General features: G+C 49.3%; 1 protein-coding gene across 1 annotated transcript in view; it reads right to left on the bottom strand.

Moving 5' to 3' along the window:
- Positions 1–21,001, bottom strand: part of TRPV4 (transient receptor potential cation channel subfamily V member 4) — a 68,229-nt gene extending 47,228 nt beyond the window's left edge. The window contains exon 1 of the mRNA XM_056821593.1: positions 20,882–21,001. The gene's annotated coding sequence lies outside the window, so the exon portion shown is untranslated. The remainder of the gene's footprint in view (positions 1–20,881) is intronic.
- Between the last annotated feature and the right edge of the window lie 449 nt (positions 21,002–21,450).

Genomic DNA, 21,450 nt, shown 5'->3' with positions numbered 1-21,450 from the left:
AAATGGCAAATCTCCAGGACCTTTACCAAGAAAAGCCCTAATGGGGTCGTGAAGAGTAAGACATGGCTGAAATGACTGAATAACAACAGAGAAGAGCCATGTGAGAGACAGTGGGACCCAGCGGACAACCCTGAGCAAGTCATATGTCTTAGTTGGGTCTCTTTTTCCTCATCTATAAAATGAATGGGTTGTACTTGATGGCCAAGATACTTTCTAGCTCTAGATAATATCAATAATAAATTCAATCCCATGATTCCTTGATCATGAGCAAGTCATTCGGTGAGGCTCCATGTCTGCATCTATAAAATGAGGACAATGACTCTTATCTCGAAGGGTTGTTCTCAAGTTCAAATGACAAATGTTTACCAAAACTCCTGAGCCCAGGGGCAGCTGGGTAGCTCATGAATTGAGAACCAGGTCTAGAGATGGGAGGTCCTGGGTTCAAATCTGGCCTCAGACACTTCCCAGCTATATGACCCTGGGCAAGTCACTTGACCCCTATTGCCTAGCCCTTACCACTCTTCTACCTTGGAACCAATACACAGTATTAATTCCAAGATGGAAGGTTAGGGTTTTTAAAAAAAAGCAAATCCCTATCTGTGTGACCCTGGGCAAGTCACTTAACCCCCACTGCCCAGCCCTTACCACTCTTCTGCCTTGGAACCCATACACAGTATTGATTCCAAGACAGAAGGTAAGGGTTCAAAAAGAAACTCTTGAGCCTTAGTTTCTCCTGGCAAAATGAGAGGGTTGCACTCATTGACCTCGAAGGTCCCTTCCACCTGTGACCCAAGGCTCTATAGATTAAAGCATGATGTCAACACAAGTCATCAGATGACCAGAATGGGGTGGGAGACTTCAAGGAGTCCCCTTTGGGGATCATGTGGAAAAGTCTAAGAGCCACCATCTTGGAAAAAACCCAATCTGACCTTTGCATCAGTTCCTCTGCTTGTTGGCATCCTCTTCCTCCATTCTGTTTCACTGCTAAATCTAGTCACCAAGTCTACTCATGCCCTGGGACCAGAAACCAGCCTAACCAGTCCCTGGAAGAGCTGACCAGGGTCAGGGAAGCAGGAACTCCAGCCTCAAGGCTACTTTGAACTTAAAGAGCTTATTCCATCCCATAACTCATCCCAAAGCTGGGGAGTCCAACATGGGGGACCTCAGAGGTCATCTGGTCCAAACTTCTCATTTTACAAATGAGGAAACTGAGGGAGGCCCAGGAAAGTGACTTTTCCAAAGCTACACAAGTAAAAAGTGGCAAAGCCAAGACTAGATTTCCACTGTAACTACCTTGGTTCAAATGCCTAGTGAGCATATGGAAATGGTACTGGAGGAGAGGGGTCTGGATCCCAGCTCAGGCTAAGCCTTCCCCAGGTCACATCGGCAATAACTACTATTTATTATTATGGTAGTCGTCTCTCAGTAACCGAGGATGATGATTGCCTTTGTGCATTTTCATCTATGGTGTATAGATGAATGTGCACAAAGACACTTGTGCGTTAAGGAGATTTAAGTGGGAAAGTCGGTGCACAGAGACAGTCCCACTCTCTCGGCGTTGGAAGCCTGGGTCCAGTGGCACGAAGAGTCGTTACACCTGGAGACTTCCTCAGCTGCATTGGGTGGCTGTGTTGTCCTTTGTGCTCCAACACGCCCTAAGAACTCCACAGTGCTCTGCTTCATTGCCATCTCAGCCGTTGAACCTTCTTATTGGTTTCTTCCATCTGTTCCGCCGAAGCAGTCTTCACATGCTGGGTGAGCAAAGCCTTGGTTCACCAGGGGTCTGCAACGCAATGGCTACCCTCACAAGCTTTAATTTATTATTATATATAATTATAATAATGGGCAACTAGGTAGAGCACTGGATTGTGCCTGGCCTGGAATTTGGAAGACTCCTCTTCCTGAGTTCAAATCCAACTTCAGACACTTGCTAGTCATGAGACCCTGAGCAAGTCACCTAACCCTTTGGGCTTCAGTGTCTACACCAAGCATGTAAAGATATCCCCCAGTGAAATGGGCAGAGGAGAACAATTTGTTCCAACAGCTACAAAGGCAGCTAAAGTAGGTGCCATGGAGTCCTTAGAGCTTGGTTAGATGTGAAAGAAGCCAGCCATCACCAGCATCCTGACTTTTGTCCTACCACTGGGCTTGGGTGACTCTGGAAGAGAGAGACTGAGGCTGATGACTTTGGGCAACTCTGCCTCACTGAAATCCAACTTACCAAGCAAGTCATCACTCAGGATATCACTGATCCTCTCTGGGAACAAAGAATCGACAATGGCCATGTCAGGTATTGGGCTAAGTTACAATGGATATAAGGAAGAGCAAAAGATCATCCTTGATCTCAAGAAGTACCCAGTCCAGTACTAGAGAAAACATGACAGCTACATAGAAACAAGACATGTTTTCCCATGTAAATATGGGACACGGTGTGTAATGGCAAGAATGTTGAACATTTCATCAGAAGACTTCCCATGGAAGGAGGGCTGGTGATGGTTGACTTCTTCCACATCTAACCAAGCTCTAAGGACTCCATGGCAACCATATATCTCAGTCTTCCCACCTGTCAAATGGCCCTAACAGTATTTGTACTCCCTCACCCAAAGGTTGGAACTCTGAGGAGAGATAAAGAATATAAAATTTGCTTTATAAAGTATGGAGCCCTCTCATAATCTTAAGTTATTATGTTTATTATCAGACAGTTAGATGGTATAACATGAAGAACACAGAACTTGAAACTGGAAGACCTGAGTTCAAATCCTGCCTCTAGCATAGGAGCTCCATAGGTCAGGACAAGTCCTGTAACCTCTTTAATCCTCAATTTCCCCATCTGTAAAATCAGGGAGTTGGACTTGATCACTAGGGTCCCTTCTAGCTCTAAGTCTATAATTACTATGACCCAAGTAGTAGTATAGTGGATAGAGCACCAGACCTGGTTAGGAAAACCAGAGTTCAAATCTGACTTCAGACAATTACTAGCTGTGTGACTCTGAGCAAGTCACTTTACTATATTTGCCTCCATTTGCTCATTTGTAAGATGGTCTGGTGAAGGAAATAGCAAACCACTCCAGGTCCTCTGCCCAGAAAAACCTCAAATAGGGGTATCTGGGTGGCTCAGTAGATTGAGAGCCAGACCTAGAGACTCGAGGTCCTGAGTTCAAATCTAGCCATAGATATTTCCTAGCTGTGTGACCATGAGCAAGCCACTTGACCCCAATTAATGGCTTAGCCCCTTAGCACTCTTCTGTCTTGGAATCACATTTAGCATCAATTCCAAGACAGAAGGTAAGGGGTTTTCATTTCATTTCATTTTTTAAGCAGAAAAAAAAACACCCAAAAAACAACCAAATAGATCACAAAGATACAACTGAAAAACAACTGAAGAACAAAAGGGACCCAAGTCCCTTCTTAGTCACCACAGCTGTGTGTGTCCTCAGCCAGACACTTCACCTCTAAATGGAGGCTGATGGTACCCTCCTCTCAGGGTTCTTGGGACCATCAAAAGAGATCCTGTATGTAAAACGTTTTGCAAGCCTGAAGGAGTTCATGGCATGGGAGTCCTTCTTGCTAGTATTCTCATTAGTCTGAGTACCTTTGCATGCATTGGTGATTGGGGGCTACGGTCTGAGACTGCTTCGTGGGTCGCCTCCACTCCAGGCCCAGAGAAGTTGCCTGTCCTCCACATGTCAGCATCAGATTTTGCTTGATCTCCTGGTAATATTGGCAGGGATTTCTGAAATCCCTCTCTCCTCATGACGTGATGGAGAAAAGCTCCTTAAATTGGGGACAAGTTCTAACATGCCTGGAGCCCCACCAGCCTGACGAGAGAGGATGCTGGAGAGCTCAGGCCCCTTCCTCTTGGGGCCAGGCCTACACTAAAGGACATGGACCTTTGTCCAGGTGTACAGCCAGGGTCACTGCTGGAGATGGGGCCCCAACAGAAGGGAGCAGCTCATGCTGAACTTAGCTATTCCAAATGAGCACAGCCCAGGTTCCTGAAAAACTGGCAAAAAGTGTTCTCTGAAAGATAGGTGGCTCAGTGGATAGAGAATCAGCCTTGGAGATAGACAGGAGGTCCTGGGTTGAGATCTGGTCTCAGACACTTCTTAGCTGTGTGACCCTGGGCAAGTCACTTCACCCCCAATTCCTAAACCCTTACTGCTCTTCTTCCTTAGAACAAATACTGAGCATCAATTCTAAGACAGAAGACAAAGGGCTTGTTTTTTTTTTTATAAAGAGGAAAAAAGAAAAAGAAAGATCACAGAGAAAAACAAATAGATGGTGCAGAGGATCAAGCATCAGGTCTAGAGAAACTGGGTTCAAATCTGGTCTCAGACACTTCCTAGCTGTGTGACCCTGGACAAGTCACTTAACCCCAATTACTGAGCCCTTACTGCTCTTCTTCCTTGGAACAAATACTGAGCACCAATTCTAAGACAGAAGACAAAGGGTTTGTTTTTTTTTTTTTTTAATAAAGAGGAAAAAAGAAAAAGAAAGATCACAGAGAAAAACAAATAGATGGTGCAGAGGATCAAGCATCAGGTCTAGAGAAACTGGGTTCAAATCTGGTCTCAGACACTTCCTAGCTGTGTGACCCTGGACAAGTCACTTAACCCCAATTACTGAGCCCTTACTGCTCTTCTTCCTTGGAACAAATACTGAGCACCAATTCTAAGACAGAAGACAAAGGGTTTGTTGTTTTTTTTTTGTAAAGAGGAAAAAAGAAAAAGAAAGATCACAGAGAAAAACAAATAGATGGTGCAGAGGATCAAGCATCAGGTCTAGAGAAACTGGGTTCAAATCTGGTCTCAGATACTTCCTAGCTGTGTGACCCTGGGCAAGTCACTTAACCCCAATTACTGAGCCCCTTACTGCTTTTTTGCCTTAGATCCAATACAGTCTTGATTCTAAGACAGAAGGTGAGGGTTTAAAACAAAAAGAAGGCAGCTGCTCACCTGAGTTTGGCTCTCTGCTGCCCCCCAGGGAAACCAGCTGCCCCCCAAGAGCTTGGATAGTCACTTCCAGGGCAGCCTGGCTAGGACTGAGCAAGGCCAGGAAGCAGCTTAGCTCAGTGTTTACCACATAGAAGATGCTTTACCAGTGCTGGTTAATGGAAGATGATGACTCCCCTGGAAGGATGGACCCAACTTGGCCCGGGAGCCAGGGATGAGGAGAGCTGGGAGGCTCCTCTGGGGATGGGCAGGAGGCTGCTGGTAGCAGGATCACGCCATTCCTGAGCTCAGATTGCTTTCCTTCCTGGGCCCTCAAGCTTATTTACCTAGTGGGGCTCAGGTTCTGCCCGCCCTGTTAGGCTTCCTGTTTGCTCAGACACAGGAGCTGTTTGTCCTGAGCTGCACGTTCCCTAGATCCCTCCTCACCCCACCCGCAGCCCCGGCTCTGGGACATCCTGTGCTCTCCCCAAATGCAGCTGCTCCACACAGAGCGTCTGTGTGTGTGCCCCTGCCTGGCCGGGCCGGCCTCCGAGTGCACCTTTGAGAGGTGCCCATCCAATCCAAACAGGGCCCTGCCTGGCGCCCAGCTCCCAGCTCTGGGAAGCAATGCTGCTATTCTGTGGGGGTGACTCACCGGGATCTGAGCCATACCATGCATGCCACACCGAGAGCCCTGAGCTCACTGGCAAGCGAGGGAGGCAGTGAAGGCTTTTCGGAGACCAATGAGGCAGGAGGGTAGGGAGGATGGGCAAAGCTGGAGGAGAGGGGGGCCATGAGGAGGCCAGGGGGCGAAGGATTTCAGAATGCCTGCCAGGAGACTCACAAAGCTTCAACTGAATGCATTTAAAATCCCCCCAAGCCGGAGAGAAGGAGCAAAAGGAGGAAGAAAAAGAAGAAGAAAACTTGGTAAACTATTTGTATGTAGGAAGTAGTTTCACTCTTCTTTTGATTTCCTTTGTCCTGAACAGCAAGCCTCTATTACTGTGTTGTGGCATTGCTGGGCACTGCTCCCCAGCTCTGCCCTCGGGGGCCAACCAGAAAAGGGTCCATTCCTCCTCTGTACAACAACCTTGCCCTCAGGAAGTTATCATGGCACCCCTGAGTCTCCTCTGTGGCACAGATGCCCCATACCTTCACCAGTCTGACTGCCCTCCACTGAATGATCTCTCCCATGGGGAGGAAAGGGAGTCTGATGAGGCCAGGAAGAAATTTTTTAAAAAGAAGGGCTCTGAAATTTGAATTCCCACTCATTCCCCTCTTTCCCCAGCCCCTTGTCACTCACTGCCCCTCACAGAATGAAGGAGGAGCCTTAGGAGAAGGAATTTTGAGACAGAATGTCAGTGCTGTATAAAAAGTCTTAGAGGATCCTCTAACCCAATTCTCTCAATTTACAGAGAAGGAAACCAAGCTTCCTATTTGGCCTCCCTGATTCTAGTCTCCCCCTTTTCACAGGGATTTTCCCTTAAACCTTATCTGCCCTCACTTACTCAATAAACTTCAGTAGCTCCCTAGTTCCACTAGAACCGAATACATATTCCTACTTGACAATCAAAGTCCTTCATGACTAGCCTCTAAACACCTTTTCATGTATTGAACAGTCCAGTCAAATTGATCTTACTGTTTCTCATTCACTACATCCCATCTCCCTTCTACAAGCCTTTGCATTGGCTGTGCCCATGCCTGGAATGCCCTTTCTTCTGCCTCATTTTATCCCTTAGAAACCCTAGTTTCCTTCAGTGCTCAGCTCAAATGTCACCTCCCACATAAAGCCTTGCCTGGTCTTTCTGGTTCATGGTGCTTTCAGCCAAAAATGACTAGGCATGTATTTCATAGAAACTTAGAAATGCGCACGTTTCCTTTATGCTCCAATTTCTGCCACGGTTGCTCAGTCTCACCTGCCCTACACACACCTGGCTGGGTTGAAACATAACCACAACCCCCTAACCTAGAGGTGCCTTGGGAAAACCACCATGTACAGCAGACCACATTGGGTTCCAGGTCCCCACACACACACACCTCCATATCCATCCTGATGAGCTAAAAACTCGGATGGTCTTGAGCATAGGCAAAGTAGCTGGCTGCCTACATCCCATGACTGGATGGGCACCAAGAGGGTTCCCCTGCCAACAGTGGCCTACCAGCGATGCCTACAACTCAACTGGTGATGCGCTCCCCATCCAGAGAGCCCCCAAGAAACTCACTTCTCCCCCATTTTCTCCATGGCCCTTCCATTCAACCAGTTTCAAATCTCATCCTCATCCTTGATTCATCCTTCACCCTTGATCTCCATACTCAGTCAGTTGCCAAGCCCCCCATTCCCACAGTTATCCCCCCTTTTCTCCATTCTCACAGCCATCCCCCCTTTTCTCCATTTGCACAGCCATCCCCACTTTTCTCCATTTGCACAGCTATCCCCCCTTTTCTCCATTCACACAGCCATCCCCCCTTTTCTCCATTTGCACAGCCATCCCCACTTTTCTCCATTCACACAGCCATCCCCCCTTTTCTCCATTCGCACAGCCATCCCTCCTTTTCTCCATTCACACAGCCATCCCCCCTTTTCTCCATTCTCACAGCCATCCCCCCTTTTCTCCATTCACACAGCCATCCCCCCTTTTCTCCATTCACACAGCCATCCCCCCTTTTCTCCATTCGCACAGCCATCCCTCCTTTTCTCCATTTGCACAGCCATCCCCCCTTTTCTCCATTCTCACAGCCATCCCCCCTTTTCTCCATTTGCACAGCCATCCCCCCTTTTCTCCATTCACACAGCCATCCCCCCTTTTCTCCATTCGCACAGCCATCCCCCCTTTTCTCCATTCGCACAGCCATCCCCCCTTTTCTCCATTCGCACAGCCATCCCTCCTTTTCTCCATTTGCACAGCCATCCCCCCTTTTCTCCATTCGCACAGCCATCCCCCCTTTTCTCCATTCGCACAGCCATCCCCCCTTTTCTCCATTCGCACAGCCATCCCCCCTTTTCTCCATTCGCACAGCCATCCCCCCTTTTCTCCATTCGCACAGCCATCCCTCCTTTTCTCCATTTGCACAGCCATCCCCCCTTTTCTCCATTCTCACAGCCATCCCCCCTTTTCTCCATTTGCACAGCCATCCCCCCTTTTCTCCATTCTCACAGCCATCCCCCCTTTTCTCCATTCTCACAGCCATCCCCCCTTTTCTCCATTCGCACAGCCATCCCCCCTTTTCTCCATTCGCACAGCCATCCCCCCTTTTCTCCATTCGCACAGCCATCCCCCTGAGCTCGGGGCCTCCTCATCTCTTGCCTGAACTATTGCACATCTCCTAAATGTACTTCTGGCTTCCTCCTCTGCCCCCTCTCCAATCCATCCTCCATCCCAGCTGCCAAAATAATCTTCCTAAAGCTCAGATCTAACCCTGCCAGTTCCTTGTTCAAGAAACATCAACTCTTGCATTCTAGGAGAAAATACAAACTCCTGTTTGTCGTCTTAAAAATCCTCCACCACTTGCCTCTGGTCTACCTTTCCTTGGTTCCAGTTCAGTGGTGTCAGACTCAAATAGAGGCTTATCCCTGTGGGCCGCATATTGACTTAGAAAACCACAGATTCGCATTATCTCTGTGTTGTTGTATTTTGATTGATCCTGTTAAATATTTCCCAGCTGCAATCTAATCTGGTTCAGAATGCTCAGGGGAGGGTAGCAGGATGCATTTGGCCGGGACACCTAGTATTTGACCTCTGTTCCAGTCACACTGGCTTCCCAACTCCCATTTGGGGCCTCCAGCTTTTCCACTCGCTTTCCCCTCGGCCTGGAATGTACTCCCCCTTGCAACCTCTCATTCTCTTCAGAGTTCCACTTGGGCTCCAGTTTCGTCTGGGGACTCCTTCCCAATTCACTTAGTTATTAAAGATCTATCTTGCATGTAGGTGATGTCTTCCTGCGACAGACTCTGAGAGCCTTGAGGGCAAGGGACTGTTTTCCTTTTTCATCCTTGGTCCCCAGTGCCTTCCACAAGGCGAGCATTTAATAAAGATGTGTTGACTTGGGCCCGGCTGAGTCACGGGAGAGTGGATAGACTGTTAGGCTGGGTAGAATAATATTGGATTGGGCCTGAAATACCAAACAAACTTAATTCAAAAACCAACTTTTCAAAGGCATTTTATTGTTCTTATTCTTTTATCTGTACAGTACTTTAATATTTTTAAGCCCTTCCCTTCCATCTTGGAATCAATACTGTGTATTGGTTCCAAGGCAGAAGAGTGGTAAGGACTAGGCAATGGGGGTCAAGTGACTTGCCCAGGGTCACACAGCTGGGAAGTATCTGAGGCCAGATTTGAACCCAGGACCTTCTGTCTCTAGGCCCAACTATCCACTGAGCCACCCAGATGCCCCCATTACTTCAATATTTTGAAGAATGGGTATCAATACAGATTCTCCCTCAAGCAATAAAATCACAGTCTATCCATTCTTTTGTTAAACAATTAAAATTCAGTTAAAATATAACACAAATAAATGAAAATATGTAAAAATAAATAAATATTTTTAAATTTTTTCTAGCCCAGAAGTGGGCTAGAACTGATAGGTTTCAGTTGGATTGGGATAGGTTGGATGAGATCAGGTTGGATTGAGTTGGGCTGAATCCCTTTGGATGAGTTTGGATTGGATTGGTGAGTTGGGTTGGAATAGCCAAGGTCGATTTGGTCCAGCCAGATGAGAGTGAATGAGATTGAGCTAGGATGAGTTGGATTGGATTGGATTGGATTGGATTGGGTTATGTTGGAATGGTTGGTTTGGTGTCCACTGGACTAGGTTGGGTTAGATTCGATTGAGTCGTATTGGATCAGGGCTAGATTAGAACTGGCTGGGTTGGGTTAGAGTAGATCAGATTGGGTTTGGTTGGAATGGATGGGGCAGAATTGGTTGGTTTGGGATCCACTGGACTAGGTTGGGCTGGATTTGACTGAGTTGTATTGGATCAGGGCTAGATTAGAACTGGCTGGGTTGGGTTAGAGTAGACCAGATTGGGTTTGGTTAGAATGGTTGGGGTAGTATTGAGCCACCTAGGGTTGGGTTAGGTTGGAGGAGATTGGATTGGTTGAGTCTCATTGGACTGGAATAATCTATAAATGAATGCCAATTATTATTACTATTAATTATAATCATGCTTCCTGAAGTTATGACTGCCGCATTCGACCCATCCTCACACTAGTCAGTCTAACAGTTTGGAACAAAGCTAGGCAGTGACATCACCGACCCCTGGCTGGAGAAAGGTCTGTCTGTGGTCAGTGAACACCAACCGTTCTGTCCACTCCACCCTGTGTGAGGCATACACCCACCACCACTGGGGAGACAGGAACCCTTTGTCCCCAGGTAGCCTGGAAGGAAAGGGCAGTTCCCGTTACTCATGCCCCAGAGTCCTAACAAGCAGTTCATTAATGAGCAAATGGCTGGACTGCCATTAGGCTTAGTTCAAGGAAATATAAATAAAATGGTGTGTTCATCCTGGCCCCAGAAGGCATTGCTTTCAAGCTTCCATGACCTACAATGAACCTTGACTCTATTTCCTTTCAGGAAATCACCTCCTAGAATAATTTCAAACCCACCCAGCCTACTCTCAGGACCTTCCCAAAAAAGCAGAACTCAGTCCATAAAGAGACAGGACAGAAGGAGCCAAGGGGAAGCTGGGGTCCCTAACTGGGCTGTGCCCCGGATTCACAGTGGAACTATAAGCCACATCCCCATCTTGAAGATGAGCCCAGCTCAGTCTCTCCCCTACCCATGACATCATCATGACCTTGCATGACTGGAGGGAGGGTGGTGCAGCCTGTAGCATAGCGCTTGGCACAGACAAGGTGCTTAATAAAGGCTATTTATTTTTTTAATCTGGATTCAGAGGACCTGTGTTCAAATCTTGCCTCTCCCATTTACTACCAATGCTTCCCTTCTTTGAGCCTCAGTTTGTTCATCTATAAAAGGAAGTGATCTTTATGATTCCTCCTAGGCTAAAGGAAGACCTCTGAACCTGGAGTCATGAAGATCTAGGTTCAAATCTTGCCTCGGATACTTAGAAGCCACAGGACTCTATATGAATCCTTCATCTCAGCTTCTTCATCTTTAAAATGGGGAAATAAATGCCTGTGCTGGCTATTTCATATAGCTGGTGTACGGGGGAAATAAGGTCATTTATTAGACACAGGATACTACATGTTCTGGGCTCCTGAGGGCAAAGGTGCTAGCCAGTCCCTGAGTCAATGGTAGCAAAAGTGGCATATGAGGCCCTCCTATGTCAAGCCTTGGGGCCATGATGGTGAACCTATTGCACACATGTCACCTAGCCATTTTCAATGACATGCAGCTGCATACAGAGAAGTATGGGGCTGCATGCCGAGAAGGTCGCTTTTTTTCTCAAAGTGACACACCATCTGAGTTATGCGTGGTTTTTTGGCAAAAGCTCAAAAGGTTGCCCATCACTGCCGGAGACTGGACTTGGCCCCTTCCTAGGAAAGTGGTTCCTCAGCTGATGTATCAGATCTCAGGATGAGAGTAGCTAACTGGCCTTAGAATATTCTAAGCTAGGGGGAGGGGCTCTAGAAGGAAGCCCATCAGAGCTAGGAGGAGGTTCAGAACTGGAATGTCAGAAGTAGGAAGGCTCTTAGGATAGAGACTGTCAGAGCTGCGGGTGAGGGAGGGGGGCTTGGACAGGGAATGTCTGAGCTGGGAGGGAGCTTAGAACAGGGAATGGCAGGGCTGGGAGGGAGCTTAGAACAGGGAATGGCAGGGCTGGGAGGAAGTTTAGAACAGGGGATGTCAGAGCTGGGAGGGAGCTTAGAACAGGGAATGGCAGGGCTGGGAGGGAGCTTAGAACAGGGAATGGCAGGGCTGGGAGGGAGCTTAGAACAGGGGATGTCAGCTAGGAGGAGGAACAGGAAATGCCCTTTTTGGGAGGGAACTTGGAATAGGGAATGTCAGGGCTGAGAGGGAACTTAGATATCACCTTATTGAGAACCCCCATCCCCACTTTACAAAGGAAACTGAGGTCAAGAGAAAGGTAGTGGCTTGCCAAAAGGCCCACTGGTCCTAAGTAGCAGAGAGCTGGGATTCGAACCTGGGGCCTCTGACTCCAAGCCCAGTCCTCCTTCTGCTGCTCCCTGGCTCCCCTCCTGGCTACTGAGCTTCCAAGACACTTTGGAGACATCCAGACCAGCGGCCTGAAGCCAGGTAATTTGCTCCCACAAGACAAACAGCAGAGGCCGGGCTCCTGGAATGCTGCTGGGCCTGTCAGAGGCTGCCATTGGCCAGCACTTCTCAGGACTCGGGTTCCAGCTCTGCTCCTCATTCCAGGAACCCTCTGTGGTTCTTAGTTCAGAGCCGATGAACTCCTCCCCACTCACCCCCAGACACAAACACACTGGGCCTCCTTAGGTCCCCAGCTTCCTCCTACAAGCTGTCCTCCATGCTTATCTCTCCAGCCTGGAGAGGACAGGTGGGGCCAGCTGCCGTTGAGGATACACCTGTCTCAAGGCTGGCTGATGGCAAGAAATCAGGACAAGACCAGGAGTGACTCGGGGGTCCATTTCTGCCTCGTCTGAGGAGAGCCGAGCAGAACTCCTGGCATTTGTATGGGGCTTTGAAGCTTACAAATCACCTTAAATAGATTTTAGCCTGTCAAGCAGGTATTATTGTCCCCATTGTGCAGGTGAAACTGAGGCTCAGAGTGCTCATGAGATTTCCCAAGGATCTCAGAGTAAAGATGTCCAAGCAAGGATTCTTTTCCCCCCCTTTTAAACCCTTACTTTCTGTCTCAGTATCAATTCTAAGACTGAAGAGCAAGGGTGAATGACTTGCCCAAGGTCATACAACTAAGAAGTATTAAAGGCCAGATTTGAACCCATATCCCCTAACTCCAGGACTGGCACTCTATCTGCTGTGCTGCCCTTCGAGCAAGGATTCTAATTTGATTCTTCCCAGCTCTAAAGCCTTTGCTTTCCACTACCCTGAAGGATATGGACAAGAGGAGAATCATGGATTCGGAGCTAGAAGGGACCTCGGGCCATCCAGATCAATGGCCTTCATTTTACCTTGAGGAAACTGAGGCCTGGGAAGCTATGTGACTACCCCAAAAGTAGGAGCCATCAAGGGGAGGATTTCAGGAGGGCAGCTGGGTGACTCAGTGGATTGAGAGTCAGGCCCAGAAAAGGGAGGTCCTGGGTTCAAATTTTGCCTCAGACACTTTCCAACTGTGTGACCCTGGGTAAGTCATTTAACTGTCATTGCCTAGCCCTTACTGCTCTTCTGCCTTGGAACCAACACACTGTATTGATTCTAAGAAGGAAGGTGAGGGTTATTTTTTTTTTAAAACAGGATTTGAACCCGCCTCCAGAACTCTTTCTACAGGATCTTTTGTCTGACTGTCTCATCCCAGTTCACCTTAGAATCCCGGGCCAATGGACTCTGGCTCCTCCCGTGTTGTGTGTGTGTGTGTGTGTGTGTGTGTGTGTGTGTGTGTGCGTGCTCACTGATGAGGATAAACGGGGCAGCTGGGAGCTCCAGAGAGCAGGCCCTGGGCCAAAAGGAACCAGCATCCAGCTTTGGGCCAGAATACCTGGAGCCTGCGGAGAGACCTCAAAAGCCCTTCATTTTCCAGAGGAGGAAACTGAGATCCAGGGAGGGGAAGACACTTGCCCAAGGTCACACACAGGCTCATAGATCTCAACCCAGAAGGAACCTCGAAGACTGTCTAGTCCAATCAGCTCACTACAGAAGACAACTTGGGAAATTGTCCAAGATCACATGGGTCAGAATCATCAGAGGTTGGATTTGAACCCAGGTCCTTCGACTCCAGGGCAAGAGAGGGTCTTACTTTTCCACTCCTTTCAGCCCCTGGTTTTCTGTTCACTCTCCTCCTCCCTTGGCCTCAATCTATTTCAACTCCTACTGTGTGCCAGGCTCTGTGTTGGGCCCAGGGAATAGGAAGGCAAACAGGAAATAAATATTCCCCACCTCAGAGAGTTTCTTCACTCTTTACCCATAAATGCGCATGTTGTCTCCCTGGCCAGAATGGAAATTCCTTTAGGGCAAGGCAGGCTTCATTTGGTCTTTCTGTGGGATGAGTCTCACTATCACCACTGACAAATGCAATAGGTTTCTTGTGAGATGCCTGCAGCACTCAGAGGTAAGTGACTTGCCCAGGGTCACACAGCCAGGCTCTCTCAGGAGGTAGGACTTAAATTTAGGACTTCTAAACCAGGAGCTCTCTATACACTGCACCAGGTAGCTGCCTGTCTGCTCCCTATACATGTTTGAGAGACAGAGACAGACAGACAGAAAAACAGACAGACGGGGAGGGGGAGAGAGAGAGAGAGAGAGAGAGAGAGAGAGAGAGAGAGAGAGAGAGAGAGAGAGAGAGAGAGAGATGGATAGATGGATAGATAGATAGATAGATAGATAGATAGATAGATAGATAGATAGATAGATGGATAGATAGATAGATAGATAGATAGATAGATAGATAGATAGATAGATAGATAGATAGATAGATAGATAGATAGATGGATGGATGGATGGATGGATGGATGGATGGATAGATAGATAGATAGATAGATAGATAGATAGATAGATAGATAGATAGATAGATAGATGGGTAGATAGATAGATGGATAGATAGATAGATAGATAGATAGATAGATAGATAGATAGATAGATAGATAGATAGATAGATAGATGGGTAGATGGATAGATAGATAGATAGATAGATAGATAGATAGATAGATAGATAGATAGATAGATAGATGGGTAGATAGATAGATGGGTAGATAGATGGACGGACAGACGGAGAGACGGATGGACAGACAGATGGATGGACGGATGGACAGAGAGATGGATGGATGGATAGATGGATAGATAGATAGATAGATAGATAGATAGATAGATAGATAGATAGATAGATAGATAGATAGATGGACGGATGTACAGACAGATGGATGGACGGAGGGAGGGAGGGATGGACGGATGGATGGATAGACGGACGGATGGATGGACGGAGGGAGGGAGGGATGGACGGATGGACGGATGGATGGATGGATGGACAGATGGATGGATGAATGGATGGATGGATGGATGGATGGATGGATGGATGGATGGATGGATGGACGGATGAATGGATGGACGGATGGATGGATGGATGGACAGATGGATGGATGAATGGATGGATGGATGGATGGATGGATGGACGGATGAATGGATGGATGGATGGATGGATGGACGGATGGATGGATGGATGGACGGATGGACGGACGGACGGATGGATGGATGGATGGACGGATGGATGGATGGAGGGAGGGAGGGATGGATGGATGGACAGATGGACGGATGGATGGATGGATGGATGGATGGATGGATGGATGGATGGACGGACGGACAGACGGAAGGACGGACGGATGGATGGATGGATGGACGGATGGACGGATGGACGGATGGATGGATGGATGGATGGATGGATGGATGGATGGATGGATATCTGTACTCATTTCGTTCCACAGTAGAAAGTTCAGGTTTATTGTTTCATCTTTGTCTGGATCAGCTGCACTCAGCACAGTAGCTGGTGCCTAGTTAAGTGCTTACTAAATGCTTGTTAAATTGCCCTGAAATGAGTTCCGTTTCCCCAGGGCACGGACTCTTTCCTGGATTTGTTTAGGCTTGATCCTAGCTGTTGACTTCATGGTTAGGGCCAAGTACCAGTGAAGGGAAGCCACTGTAGACACGCTGGCTTCTCTGGTTTTTGGTCAGGGCCCTGATCCTGGCCAGCCATTTCATAAATGCTTCCCTCTAGGCCCAGTGAGAGAGAGGGGATGGCTCAGTTCAAACCCACCTCCAGGGGGCAGCTGGGTATCTCAGTGGATTGAGAGCCAGGCTTAGAGACAGGAGGTCCTGGGTTCAAATTTGGCCTTAGACACTTCCCAGCTGTGTGACCCTGGGCAAGTCACTTGACCCCCATTGCCTAGCCCTTACCGATCTTCTGCCTTGGAGCCAATACACAGTCTTGACTCCAAGACAGAAAGTGAGGGTTTAAAAACCCACCCCCACTGTTAGAAAAGCTATCTTGAAGCATATACTAGGGGCAGCTGGGTAGTACAGTGGCCAGGGCACTTGGTCTACAGTCTAGAGATCCTGGTTCAAATCTGACTTCAGATACTTCCTCGCTGTCTAGCTTCCCTGGGCAAGTCACTTAACCCTGATTGCCAAGCCCTTTCTATCCTTGTCTTAGAAGTGATACTAAGATGCTTAGAATTGGTACTAAGACCAAAGGTAACACCTGATTGGTCAACGGGGTGGGTGGGGTTGAGAGTAAGGAGATGGAGGTTCTTCCTATACAGCATGGGTGCATGTTTCCCTCGGATTCCTCACACTGAGGGAGGGGACCGGCACCTTCCTTTACACTTTGCCTTTGGAAATTACCACCATATTGGATTTATAACTCATAATACTGTGGAAGCTTGGATCAGCCTTAGAACAGGGAAAGTCAGAGCTGGGAGGGGGCTTAGAACAGGGAATGTCAGAACTGGGAGGAGGGCTTAGAACAAGGAATGTCAGAGCTGGAAGGAACCTTAGAACAGGGAATGTCAGAGCTGGAAGGAACCTTAGAACAGGGAATGTCAGAGCTGGAAGGAACTTTAGAACAGGGAAAGTCAGAGCTGGGAGGGGGCTTAGAACAGGGAATGTCAGAGCTGGGAAGGGGCTTAGAACAGGGAATGTCAGAGCTGGAAGGAACCTTAGAACAGGGAATGTCAGAGCTGGAAGGAGCCTTAGAACAGGGAATGTCAGAACTGGGAGGAGGGCTTAGAACAAGGAATGTCAGAGCTGGAAGGAACCTTAGAACAGGGAATGTCAGAGCTGGAAGGAACCTTAGAACAGGGAATGTCAGAACTGGGAAGGGGCTTAGAACAGGGAATGTCAGAGCTGGAAGGAACTTTAGAACAGGGAATGTCAGAGCTGGAAGGAGCCTTAGAACAGGGAATATCAGAACTGGGAGGAGGGCTTAGAACAAGGAATGTCAGAGCTGGAAGGAACCTTAAAACAGGGAATGTCAGAGCTGGAAGGAACCTTAGAACAGGGAATGTCAGAGCTGGGAAGGGGCTTAGAACAGGGAATGTCAGAGCTGGAAGGAACCTTAGAACAGGGAATGTCAGAGCTGGAAGGAGCCTTAGAACAGGGAATGTCAGAACTGGGAGGAGGGATTAGAACAAGGAATGTCAGAGCTGGAAGGAACCTTAGAACAGGGAATGTCAGAGCTGGAAGGAACCTTAGAACAGAGAATGTCAGAGCTGGGAAGGGGCTTAGAACAGGGAATGTCAGAGCTGGGAGGGGGCTTAGAACAGGGGATGTCAGAGCCAAGATACTCCTTAGAATTTTTCCAATCCAACCAGTTTCTCTCAAAAGATAGGGACAATAAAACTCACCCCTCATCCTCTCTCGGGTACTTTTGGGCCAGTGCTTGCAAGCCTGAAAGCCCATAAAGGAGGGAGCTTGCAGCATTAACCGAGGCCCCAGAGAGGAGAGAAAGGACTTGCCCATCTCAAGAACCTTGCCCTTCCCAGAATTCTCTGGGAGGAAATTCCATTTTTATAGAAGACCATTCAAGAAACATCCCAGTTTTCTAAGAGGACGATTACTAAGAAGCCTGAGCTGGTGTTGGTGAGCTTTTCGGTGTATTTCTTCCTCTCACTCGGCTTTTTCTTTGTTCTGTGGGTCCCTAATTCCCCAAGAGACAGTGAAAGGCAGGCAGGCTTGGTGACTCCAATTTCCTATCATTATTCAAATATGGATTATCTTTGTCAACAGAATTAGCAGAGAGAATTGCCAGTTTCCTTCCCTCCCAGCCAGTCATGAGGTCTAGAGGTGGAGGGGACCTTTGGGATCCTCGGGAGGAAGGAGGGGCTTTAGGAGGCAAGCAGTCCCCTGCCCTCTTTTGACAGTGGAGGAAATGACTTGCCCACCCTCACCCAGCTAAGTGGGCCTGGATCCTGGGTCTTCTGACTCCTGACATTTTGAGGCACTTTTTAAAGACTTGTTTGAGAGGCTTGTCAGATCCGTTTCAGCTTCCCCTGCTACAAAGCCCCCATCTTGGCTCCACTCCCAATTCTTGGTCTTCTAACCTCAAGTCAACAGCCAACAGGCTTTACCCCACACCTCCATGTCTCCCCATCACAGGCCCCCCAACAGCACCCCACCATCTCCAGAGGGGTTTTACTGTAATCTCTCCCTCAACTGAGGACATAATTTTCCCCATCTAAAAGCATTTGTAAAAATAAAATGAAACGAAAGCATTTCTTTATTAAGCTGTTCTTGCTCTTGCATAGCCTTTTGGAAGCCTCCTGGGCTAGGATCTAAGATGGAAGAGGACTAAAGGCTCATAGATTTAGAGCTGGAAAGTCTAGTCCAACCCTCTCATTTCACAGATGAAGAAACTGAGGAGGGATGTTAAATATCTTGCCCAAGATGATGCAAATAGCAACTTCATTTTCTCCTCGTTTAATCAAGGAGAAAACTGAGGCTCAGTAAAATGGCTTGCCCAAAGTCACAATGCTGATTAGATTTGAACCCAGATCCTGGCTCTATATTCAGTGTTCTTTTCTCCAGATCCCAGTGGATTCAAAACTAGGCCAAATGGCTAATAAGGAAGGAGAAGGGAGTGGAGGTGATCCCAGGCCCCCTGCTTCCAGATCAGTAATCTTTCCAGGTCACTAACTATGGCGCCGCGAGGCCTTGGCAGATCCAGGATCAAAGGTTCAGAGCCCAGCTCTCTGACCATCCCCCAACTTCCCTCCCACCCCCACCCCCACCCCCCCCACCCCGCCCATTTCACCCAGCAGGGGCTCTGACCAGTCAAAGAGCTGCCCCTCTCTAGGAGTTCCAGGATCTTTCCCTTTCCCGGCTGGTATCTGGGCTTTTCTGCCCCCTCGAGGCCCTGCCAAACCTCAGGGGAGGTGCCCTGCCCCAGAGCAATAGAAAAGAAGTCTAAGAAAAGGCGCCCAGGCCACCAAGGGATGCCTGTGGCTAAGAACTAGGGAGAGGCCACAGGGAAAGGGAACACGAGGGAGCCTGGGAAATCTGAAGAGCTCATATAAACACTGCTCATCTCCACAGGCTTAAACATTTCCAGAGACCCTTCCTCATCAGGATCCTGGGAAAGGGACTCCCATTTTAGAGATGGGACAACTGAGGCGCAAGCATTTGGGCAAGGCAAGGAAGGATTATTAAGCACTTACTAGTGTGAGCCAGGCAAGGGGCAAAGTGAAACTCGAAAGGCACACAGAAAGGTCTCTACAGTGTAACAGAAGGGATACACCCTGACAAAGTGGATACAATGTAACTAACAGAAGGGCCACAATTGGCCAGTGTGGATACAATGTAACAGAAAGGATACTGTGGAGTGGATACCAAGTGACCGCCCCGAGCAGGGCGGATACAGTGTAGCATAAGTGACCCCTCCGCTAGAGCAGATACAATGTAACTGGGCCCTGTGGCGAGCAGATACAATGTAACAGCGAGGCTACACGGTAACTATCAGAGGGAAGGCTCTAGCAGCTGGGGGTCGCAGGGAAAGCCTCCAGCCACAGAAGGCATGGGAGGAACACAACCGATTCCAAGAGATAGGGGTGAGCGTGCCGGGGTCCAGCGGGTTTGCAGCTACTAAATCAGGGACCCAGGGTGGCCAGACCTACTCCAGGGTTCCTAGATTCCTATCGGGAAGGACTTTCAAGACCCTCTACCCATTTTACAGAGGAGGAACTTGAGGATGAGAGAGGGAAAGGGACTTGGTCAGGGTCACCCAAGGAGCAGTGGCAGAAGCCGGACTCTAAATCCAAATTCAAACCCAGCATTTCCCGCTCTGTCTGTCCCGAGGCGCTCTGGTCAGTGTTTGCTTCCTTCCCAGAAGATGTGGAAAGATAGGGCCGTCCCAAAGTCCTTTCTCCCAGCAAATAAAGCTGCCGGGATGACTCGGAGAAGTCCCTCCGGGGTCTGAGCTCTCTCCGCCCACCCGCCCGTGCTACTCACTGACTTTTCCGGCACCCAGGAACGGATGAGTGGCGGAAGAGCCGTCCCATTGGCAATGAGGACCAAAGGTTTACCCAACTGGCCTCTGGCCCGTCAGGCCACGCTGGGCAGCCTTAGGGATGAGGGAAAGGTTGTTCGGTGAAGTGAACACTCGTGACCCAAACTCCGTCTTAGGGAGCGCAGGCCCAGTTCTCTGCAGATGGGGAGACTGAGGCCAGAGAGGGGCAGCAAGGCTTTGACCTTAGTCACATAGCTGGTAAGCAGAGCAGAGGAGGCTTTAGAACCCAAACCCTTGAACTCCAAATCTCAGGTTCTCTCTACGCCACGAGGCCACCCCTGGAACCCTTACCTGCTCGGTTCCCGGGACTGAGGGCCCTCTGGGCCCTGGCTGGGGGGCGGCAGCTCCGCCTTGTCCAGCCCAGGGCCCGCCCTCGGGCCCGCCCATTGCCCTGCCCCCGCCGCGCGGAAACTTTCCTCCCGGCCCTGGTCTGCGGGCGCTGCCTCCCTCCTCGCCTCCTCTCGTAGAACTGGCGACCCCCACTCCATCCCTTCTCGAAGGGCGGAGCCGAGAACCCAGCCCCAGTCTGGAGGGCCAGGACACCCAGGAAGCCCGGAGGAGGGGAAGGAGGGGAAGGGGGAGAAAAAAGGGGGGGGGGGTAAAGGCTGGCTGTGCCAGGGCAGCAGAGGCCACCTCCCGAGCAAGAGTCCTCTCTGCTTCTTACTCGCCGTGTGACCTTGGGCCAGTGACTTGCCCTCTCTGGACCTATCTCGTCTTCGTAAAAGAAAACTCATTCTAAAAGATCTCTCTAGAGTCCCTTCCAGCTCTGATGGTCCGCTCTCCATTTGTCCTTCCCTCCTCCCTCCTGCTCCTCCTCCTCCTCCCTCCAGGCACTCACCCTCTGGAGTCCTTTGCGTAGCCCCGCTAGCACTGGACGGTCCCTTCCGACTGGGAGCGCGCAGAGTGCCTCCGGTAGCTTCGGAGCCGCGGGGCTCCCAGTTTGGCCCTCCCACCCGCGCTCCCTCCCTCCTAGGCTCGGGTTCCAGCAGCAGCCGCAGCCCCGCCCCGCCCGAGTAGGGGTGGGCTCCGCCTGCCAGGTTCCCCCAGCTTTTCCTTCCTGACCAGGAAGTCGTGGCTCCTCCTCGCCCTCTCCCCCTTCTCCTTTCCTCCTTCCCGGCTCCCATCTCCCGCTCCTCTGACTGGAGGGAAACTGAGGCACGTTTGGCACAGGGAGGGGAGACCTATTTCTTCTTCGGGAAGGGCTGTCATGTGGAATTGGGATTAGCTTTGTCGGGTTTGGTCCCAAGAAAACTGGGAGCCGCGGGCGAAAGTCGGGAATGAGGCAGATTTAAGTTTAAGAGATTTGGGGTGGGGGAAGGCGGTTCCTAACCGTTAAAAGGGCCCGCTACGTGCAGTGGGCTGCCTGGGGGAGTTCTAGCTCCCGTCTAGAAGGGCCAGTGTACCTTG

The sequence above is a fragment of the Monodelphis domestica genome, chromosome 3 (assembly GCF_027887165.1).
Source record: "Monodelphis domestica isolate mMonDom1 chromosome 3, mMonDom1.pri, whole genome shotgun sequence".
Taxonomy (NCBI): Eukaryota; Metazoa; Chordata; class Mammalia; order Didelphimorphia; family Didelphidae; genus Monodelphis; species Monodelphis domestica.
Note: the sequence above shows the minus strand (reverse complement) of the source record. Positions and strands in the feature narration are given on the sequence as shown.